General features: G+C 47.0%; 1 long non-coding RNA gene across 2 annotated transcripts in view; it reads right to left on the minus strand.

Moving 5' to 3' along the window:
• The window catches only part of LOC105493978 (uncharacterized), a 96,460-nt gene extending 95,744 nt beyond the window's left edge, over positions 1-716 (minus strand). For both annotated transcript variants that reach the window (XR_011614110.1, XR_011614111.1), the window contains exon 1: positions 589-716. This is a non-coding gene — a long non-coding RNA (uncharacterized lncRNA). The remainder of the gene's footprint in view (positions 1-588) is intronic.
• Positions 717-9,278: the final 8,562 nt, after the last annotated feature.

A 9,278-nucleotide genomic window follows, 5' to 3' on the forward strand; every position in this document is an offset into this window, starting at 1 on the left:
AATGGAGCCGACAGATCAAGATCTGGGTCTAGGACAACATCACTGAGTGGTTGAAACAGTTCTGGAAGTATCTACTTTCCTGTTCACTAACAATCAACCTCCCTACTCTTTAAGCCACTGCTAGCAGGTTCTCTGTTACTTGCAGCCAAGCCTATCTGTATTAGTTATCTACTGCCACATAAAATTACTACAAATATTTCGGCCAAGAAGAAAAAAATGAATAGAATAAATGTGCTAATTATTTCATATGAGTGATGGATATATAAATGCTTGTACTATCTCAACTGTTAATTATATTCACATTTTTTATGATTTTTTAAAAAAATCTGGCTACACTTTTCTGATCTGCATAGAGCTGATAACTCCACATTAAACAGAGAGAGTTAAGGGAAACTATGTTGAGAACATCAAGAGTGGCTCTGAACTAGGGAGGGGGTTGCCCTCTGAGGTCTGCCGTTGCCTCCCCTCCACTGTGGCTCTGCGACACATATGCTCCAACCCTGCCATCCAAATACACACCCAGTTTCCCAAACAGACCAGGCTCCTTCACGCCCTACCCACATGCTTTTGCATTTTCTCTACCCTTACCTGGGAATGTCTTCCAACACCTTCTTCGATGCCATCTACCAGTTCCACCTCCAAAATTCAGCTCAGCAAGTATCAGTTCTTCAGTAAGGACTTCCCTGATGCCACCCGCTAAGCAGAATGGACCCTGCCCCCACCCCCACCCGGAACACCCATTGTTCCTTATGAAGATGATTATTATACGACATAATCACATTATGTTGCAACTATTCACCTTCTTGTCTGTTTCCCCCCACTAGGCTAAGAGCTCCTTGAGAAAGGGGTTCCCCATTCATCTCAGTATCACGTTGTTAACATAGAATTTGGCACGTGGTAAATACTAGTTAAATGTTTGTTGAATAAATCAGTGGTTGAATGAAAAATTCATTAAATAAATAAATGAAAAAATCTAGCAGCTAGCAACAACATTTATACATCCAATTTAAATCTGTAGCTTGGACAGTGATGAGCCCTGAGAGATAGTCAGCTTACCATATGATTTCTGCAGCCCTACTATGCCCTCCCTAGACCTCTGAGTTTCCCTTGGTCTAAATACGAGATCACTACAAATCCCAACACTGAGAAAAGTCTCCAAGACACTAAATTAAAAAACACCAAGCTAGATTCCTCGGTGTGACTCAGAAATAAACACCAAAAGCAATTCCTAAAAGGAACTACAGCAATTGTCTTAGAATCCGACCCGGAGAGGACAGCTTTGCTGGCAGCTGCCATTCTGTGCCAGTAGGGCTCAGAAGGATGGAGCTATGTTACAGGAAGGCAGATTTGGGCTCAATGTCATGGATTTTCTTTAAAAGTTACAGTTGTCCAATCATGGCACAGGCTGCCTCCTAGAATCAAGAGTTCCTCATTCATCCAAAAGTCAACAATTGTTCACTGATCACCTCATGGTCCAGATGTGGGGGTTACTACAGTGAACAGTATAGGAAAGGCCACTGTCCCCTGCAGATGATAGGCTGGATTAGCCAAGGCAAAGCCTAGGTAATTCCAGGAAGACTGCAGACGGGGGTCCTCTCAGTCTAGACCCCTGGATACCAGGCCAGATGACCTCCAAAGCTCCTTTCAAATATAAGATCAGGCCGGGTGTGGTGGCTCACTCCTGCAATCTCACCACTTTGGGAGGCCAAGGAAGGCAGATCACCTGAGGTCAGGAGTTCAAGTCCAGCATGGCCAACATGGAGAAACCCCATCTCTACTAAATATACAAAAATTAGCTGGGCATGGTGGCGGGCACCTGTAATCCCAGCTACTCGGGAGGCTGAGACAGGAGAATCGCTTGAACCTGGGAGGCAGAGGTTGCAGCGAGCCAAGATGGCGCCATTGCACTCCAGCCTGGGCAACAGGAGCAAAACCCCATCTCAAAATAAAATAAAATATAAACAAATATATGATGATCCTTTCCAAGTTATCAATTTCATGTAAGACCAGTGGCTTTTAGGAATCTTCCAGGGGAGGGTGGAAAAGATACTAGATACCCACAACTTCAAAGGATATAAACTTGAGGAAGCAAGAACCATAACTCTGTTCTGTCATCATGTTCATCACACATCTTGGCACTTAGCAGAGACACAATACAAATTTAAACAAATAAATAAGTAGTTTAACTACACAGAAGGGGGAAGCAAGAGTAATGACAGCTGGGAAGATGGAGTTAAGAAGGCTTTGTATGGGGGAGATATTAAAACTATGAGAAAGAAGGATAAAGGAGTTTAAAGTTTTTCTTTGCCTTTTTATGTAAATTCCCCACACCTTTTTTTTTTTTTTTTTTTTTTTTTTTTTGAGACAGTCTCACTCTGTCACCCAGGCTGGAGTGCAATGGCACAATCTTAGCTCACTGCAACCTCCGCCTACGGGGTTCAAGCAATTCTCTCGCCTCAGCCTTCTGAGTAGCTGGGATTACAGGCATGCGCCACCACACCTGGCTAATTTTTGTATTTTTAGTAGAGACAGGATTTTGCCATGTTGGGCAGGCTGGTCTCGAACTCCTGACCTCGTGATCCGCCCACCTCGGAATCCCAAAGTGCTGGAATGACAGGTGCAAGCCACCACGCCTGGCCTCCTGCACCATTCTTAAAAGGAGTATACTAAAAAATTAAATTGCCTTTTCAGTTGCTTTCTAGACTGAGGTTTCTTTGCAGTATGAGATTTGTGTTGAGCCTGGACACAAGGTGACCTACAACTCATGAGTTATCAATTTTTTAACATTGTCAATAGTCAGTTGGAAGCAACAGCTTTGAGATGCGAGTCTTGTGCAAGATGGGACTGTTCCATACACGACTACTGCCATGCTGTAAACCCGAGCCACTAAAGACCATTCCTGAGGTTCATGGATCTATGGTTGGCTTGTTGTCCAGCCTTGTTGGCTTATCCAATTTTCCTTTTCAGGTTGCATTCCTACTCTTGCTAAGGAAGGAGTCAGAATGTACTCAACTGAGAAAGGACTGATGAGATTAGTCATGTCTCATTTCGATTGGCTGGTGGCACATACAACATCTTTTGATACAAAAGGCCCCCATAGCTCTTGCAGCATGGGTTGTCCACAGCAACAGAAGTGGAAGTCTTGGACAGGTTCAGTTAAAATTTTCGTACACACCTGAGTACTGACTGCTCCAGAGACTCTGTGGGTCACTGGGACAGGCAACCTCTTCACTCGTGGGTGCCAAAAATGCTCCTGTACCCCGACTGCTCTCCTCCTGCTGCTGTGAGGCGTGTCCTGCTCTATCACTTTCCCAAACAACCCCAGGCTTCAACATTTCCTGTCACTCCAACACAACATATTCCCTGGATTAATCCACACAAAAGTCCCAAGAGTCAGCCACTATTGACCTAATTTTATAGATCCTAAGGTCGCACAGCTACTAAGTAGGGAAATATGCCATAGATGGAGTATTCCAGTGATTCTGTCATAGACTGAATGTTTGTGTACCCCCCCCACAAATTATATGTTGATGCCCTAACCCCTAATGTGACTATATTTGGAGATGGGATCTTTAGGGAGGTGATTAGGGTCATAAGGGCAGGGCCTAATCTGATAGGATTGGTTTCCTTATAAGAAGAGAGGCTGGGCACTATGGTACATGCCTGTAATCCCAGCACTTTGGGAGGCTGAAGCAGGAGGATCACTTAAGCCAGGAGTTCAAGACCAACCTGGGAAACACAGTGAGACATCGTCTTTATACAAAATTTAAAAATTAGCCAGGTGTCACAGCATTCACCTGTAGTCCTAGCTACACAGGAGGTTAAGGTGGGAGAATTGTTTGAGTCCAGGAGTTTGAGGCTGCAGTGAGCTGTGGTTGCACCACTGTACTCCAGCCTGGGAAACAGAGTGAGACCTGTCTTTAAAAAAAGATAAAGAAGGGGCTGGGTGTGGTGGCTCACGCCTGTAATCCCAGCACTTTGGGAGGCCGAAACAGGTGGATCACCTGAGGTCAGGAGTTCAAGACCAGTCCAGCCAACATGGTGAAACCTCGTCTCTGCTAAAAATAAAAAATCAGCCAGGTGTGGTGGTACACGCCTGTAGTCCCAGCTACTTGGGAGGCTGAGGCAGGAGAGTCACTTGAACCTGGGAGGCGGAGGTAGCAGTCAGCCAAGACTGCACCACTGCACTCCAGCCTGGGTAACAGAGTGAGACTATCTCAAAAAAACAACAAAAGAAAAGAAGAGGAGAGACACAGAGGGCTCAATTTCTGTTTGCACATGCGCAGAGGAAAGGCCATGCAAGAACACAGCAAGAGGCAGCTGTCTGCAAGCCAGGAAGAGAGTCCTCACCAAAACGGAATTGGCTTGAACCCTGACCATGGACTTCTAACCCTGAGAACCATGAGAAAATAAATGTCTGTTGTTTAAGCTTCTGCCGACTCTGAGCCTTTGCTCATCCTTCCTCCTCTGCACTTCAGTCCCTTTCTTGACTCAGGTGCACCAACACTGCTCAAATCTCTAAATGAGCATCACCTCCTCCTCTGTCAAAATGTAACCCAGGGTCCCCGGATTTGGGGATACTCGCTGTGAAAAAGTACCCACTTGTAACTGTTGCACTTTGAGTTTTTGTTGTTTCAAAAGTTTCAAAAAGAAGCCTAACCCTGGCAAAACAAAAACTGGTTGGCTCCAGAGATGCCTGAATTCGAGTGAACTTTGAGGAATTCTCCTCATCACCAAAGTAAAACACCCCACCCAGGGAGGAGCTTATTGGCCATCTTCTATGGCTGCAATGTCTGTAGAAGCATGCTCAGCAACTGCACCTGTACATATAATGACTCAGCTAATCAGCCTAATAAATGCCCTGTTTTCACCTTTGTTTGGGAAGGCACTGCTTTGGACACTGTCTCCAATGTCCTCCTTCCTTGTTGCAAGCAATGAAATCCCCATGTTAAATCTTCCTTTGCTGTGGTCATTGGACTGTCACCCACCTGATGTGTGTATAACGAAAACATTCCTTACTCCTTACATTGAGCTCTGTACGGATATCAGTAACAGTGGTAGCAACAACTAATATTTATTGAGCACTTACTATAATCGGGCTCTCGGCTATGCTTTTTTTTTTTTTTTTTTTTTTGAGACAGGGTCTCACTCTGTCACCCAGGTCAGAGTGCAGTGACGTGATCTCGGCTCACTGCAACCTCCGCCTCAGGGTTCAAGCGATTCTCCTGTCTCAGCCTCCCAAGCAGCTGGACTACAGGTGCGTGCCACCACACCCAGATAATTTTTGTATTTTTTACTAGGGACAGAGTTTCACCATGCTGGTCTCGAGCTCCTGACCTGAAGTGATCTGCCCGCCTTGGCCTCCCAAAGTGCTGAGATTACAGGTGTGAGCCACCACGCCTGGCCTCTGCTATGCATTTTATCCTCACTATGTCACCTCACATCCACCCTTAGGCAGACAGTATTTCTAGCCCCATTTCATAAACGAGGAAACCCGGGTGAAGCATCTTCCGCATCCAAGTAAGTGGCAGGGCCCAGATTCCAACGCTGCTGGTCTGGCTGCAAAGCCTGCAACCTTGCCTGCTTTTGCAGCATGCTAACATTCACCACCTGACCTGCCTGCTGCTCTTGTCCCCACCACCAGACTTTGAGTCCACAGGGCAGGGACGTTGTCTGATTCATCTCTGCATCTCTGCACCTTCAACGCCCCGCACAATGCTTGGCACATCTGGGGCCTCACAAAGGCTTGAAGAATGAATGAATGAATAAAGGAATGAATGAATGCCTCCCCTCACACTCGGAGCCACCTGTCACAGTGATCAGGAAATATCCAGTTCCTTTGACTGTGGCTATTCACAAAGAATCTCAGTGTGGGATAATGGAAGTTAGAAGCATGTGCTATCTGTCCACACAGCCTCCAGTCTCCACGCGTGCATGTCTGAGTGAACAGATAACTCATGCTGAGATTTACTTAGAAGGCATTTAACTCAGCTCACATGTCTGCCGACCAAGCCTATTACTTCCAGAAATCTATTCCATGCATTACCATTTTGATTTCCAGTGCTGAGACAGTGGTGGTTTGGTAGGATCCTTTTTTTTATTTTTTCTCCTCTCACTAGTTGAGTTACTGTCTGCGTTTGTGGAATAAATTGCTATAAATTGAGTTACCAGCACTCTAGAATGGGGAAATATATTCTCGATGCTCTATGGGCAGCTGACAACATTATGGAAATACACAAAGTGTGTGTCAAAGCTTATGTGAATGGTGATGAGTTGTGATGGATGTCGGAAGAATGGGGGGCAGAATGGGGGGTGAATAGCGGTGGCCTCAGAAAGAGTGACACTCTCTGTATACCCTTTTCTTCCCACTGCAGCTGGCCTCAGCCTCTCAGACAGGAGTTTCAAAGGTAAAAAGCTAGGGTCAGACAAACAGGAGGAGCTGGTCACTGGAAAAACAAGTTTGGACAATAAAATAAACAGCCCCCAGAGCCCAATAAGCATGATGTTGGGGACACTGTAGGTGCTCTACTTGTATTTTATTATTATTATTATTATTATTATTTTTGAGGTGGGGGTCTATGGAGTCTTGCTCTGTCACCCAGGCTGGAGTGCACTGGTGCGAACTTGGCTTACTGCAGCCTCCACCTCTCAGGTTCAAGCAATTCTCCTGCCTCACCCTCCTGAGTAGCTGAGATTACAGATGTGTGCCACCACACCCAGCTAATTTTTGTATTTTCAGTAGAGACAGGGTTTTACCATGGCGGCCAGGCTGGTCTCCAACTCCTGACCTCAAGTGATCCGCCTACCTCAGCCTCCCAAAGTGCTGGGATTACAGGCGTGAGCCACCGTGCCTGGCCTTTTTATGATTCTTACTGGGTCCTGTGTGCCTTTGCTTTGAAAGACTGCAGCTGCTGAGTGTTTCTGGAAGCCGGCCCTTGGGCACCTTCACAGGCCCCTGGGTGCAGCCCTGAGCCAATGACTGGGTAGTGTGGGAACATGAAAGGCCTGAAACCTCACTGAGTCAGAACGAACTCCGAGGTCTAATACACACCGCAGAGCTGCCCACAGAATCAGACTGACGCTGGGGCTTCACCTGAAGTTATTGCCTTGCTTGGCCTTTCTCCCTTCCCTTTCCTTCTGTCCCAATGTGCTCACAGCCTTCTCCTGGGAGCACCTCCTGAATACACCATTTGTCCATGAAACGTTCATCTCAGGGGCAGCCAGCCCCTGAGTGTGCCAGTCAGGGGATCTCAACCAACAGCGAGGGTCTCTGCATCTGTGTGAGTGGGTTCTGGAAAATCCAGCAGTTGGTGGGGCAGCAGTGCCCAGGAGCACAGGATGGGAGTTAAGGGCAGCAAGGGAATCTCCAGAAAACCCAAGTGCCCGGCGGACAGTCAGCTCCCATCTCATACCAAGTCAACGGATTCAGAGAGGAAAGAACGTCTTCCCCAACATAAGAATACAGCAGGAGAAACAGGTTTCAGTGGTAAAATCAGAGGTGCGTCATCATCATGTCAATAAGCTGCTTCGGACCATGTTGTGTTCCCCTGAATTCCTCTATTGAAGCCTTAACTCCCAATGAGATGGTGTTTGGGGCTGGGACCTTTGGGAGATAATTAGGCTTAATGAGGTCATGAGGGTGGGGTCCTCGTGATGGGATCGGTGCCCTTATAAGAAGAGAAAGACACATCAGAGCTCTCCCTCTGCCTTATGACGACACAGTGAGAAGGCAGCTTTCTGCAAGCCTGGAAAAGGGTCCTCACCAGACCCAACCACACTGCACCCGTATCTCTGACTTCCAGCCTCCAGAACTGCAAGAAATTAATGTCTGTTAAGCCATTCCGTCTATGGTATTTCATTAGGGCAGTCTGAGCAGACTAATGCGTAAATGCTGTGCAGTGCTAAGAAAACAGGTTTTCCCTATTGTCCCAAAATTGTGCATAAACCCCCAAACTACGGACAATGGACACGAAATCCTCTCGTATTCTAAAGAGCACAGTGACACAGCCATGCAAGATGAGCCAAGAAAGGACAGAAGCACCTCTGCTCCGTGGCCATTACCCCTTCCCAAGCCCCTCCAACCTTTATCAGCAAAAGACCTGGAGGAATTACAGAGGACTCACGAGACAAGGGAGTATTTGAATTACGGTAAGAGCGCTGTGTCTTTTCCTTGCCTACTGTACAGCCCTGGCCCCCACCCAAGCCAACTTCAAGAAGCCCATCTGCAAAGATTAGGGTTACGGCATCATTTGGGTTCCCCAGAAGGAGACCTTGAGGCAAGAATCCGAGGACAAGTGACTAACTTGAGAGATTATCCAAGGAAACTCCAGGAGGGGAATAAGAAAGAGGGCTGGAGAAAGAACGACAGTGAAAAGGGTGTGCTTGTTCAGAAGTGACTACTATGGATGACAGGGAATTCATCCTGCTGTGAAACGCTGGGAGCCAGTGAGGAACACGACTCTCAGAGTCATCCCACCAGGCGGCAAGGGACCTGGGCATTTATTCATACGCGCCAACACTCACCGGGTCAACATGGAGGGCTGCTGCTGCGGTGTTAATTTCCTGGTACTTAGGTTCACTACTCTGGCTGGGAGCCTGGCCACTGTAGAAAGCCTTCAGGCAAAGAGATACAGGGGCCGCCCTGGAGGTTAGCCAGGGAGCACTTTAGCAGAGACAAGGAACGTAGGTGGGAGATATCACCCATGCCCCAGCATCTGCTAGGGGCTGCCTGAAAGAAAAGGACCCTAGATCTGTGTTTCTGTAGTAGACTCTCTGATCTGCTCCTTAAGTCTAACAGAACAGGGGAGGAAAGACCTGGAGCGAGGCACAGGGAAGCAGGTGGAGGTGCAGTGGCAGGCGCTCCCTCTATAGCATGGCAAACATGCATGAGTCTCCCACAGGCAGAGAGAACACCACAGAAGGACCAAGGCTTGAGCAGTTTCCATGTCCAAAGATCTTAAACATCAAGATCAGGACTTCAAGACCAGGCTGGGCAACATAGCAAGACCGTATGTCTACAAAAAATAGTTTTTAAAATGAGCCGAGCATGGTGGTGTGCACCTATAGTCCCAGCCCCTCCAGAGACTGAGGCAGGAGGATCACTTGAGCCCAGAAGGTCAAGGTTACAGTGAGTTATGATCACGCCACTGTGTTCCAGCCTGGACAACAGAGTGAAACCCCCCGTTGAAAAAGAAATGTTCTATGTCATGATCATGGTGGTGGTTACACTATAGTATGCATTTGTCAAAACTTAAAATGACTGATTTTATATAAATGTT

Source organism: Macaca nemestrina, chromosome 15 (genome assembly GCF_043159975.1).
Source record: "Macaca nemestrina isolate mMacNem1 chromosome 15, mMacNem.hap1, whole genome shotgun sequence".
Taxonomy (NCBI): domain Eukaryota; kingdom Metazoa; phylum Chordata; class Mammalia; order Primates; family Cercopithecidae; genus Macaca; species Macaca nemestrina.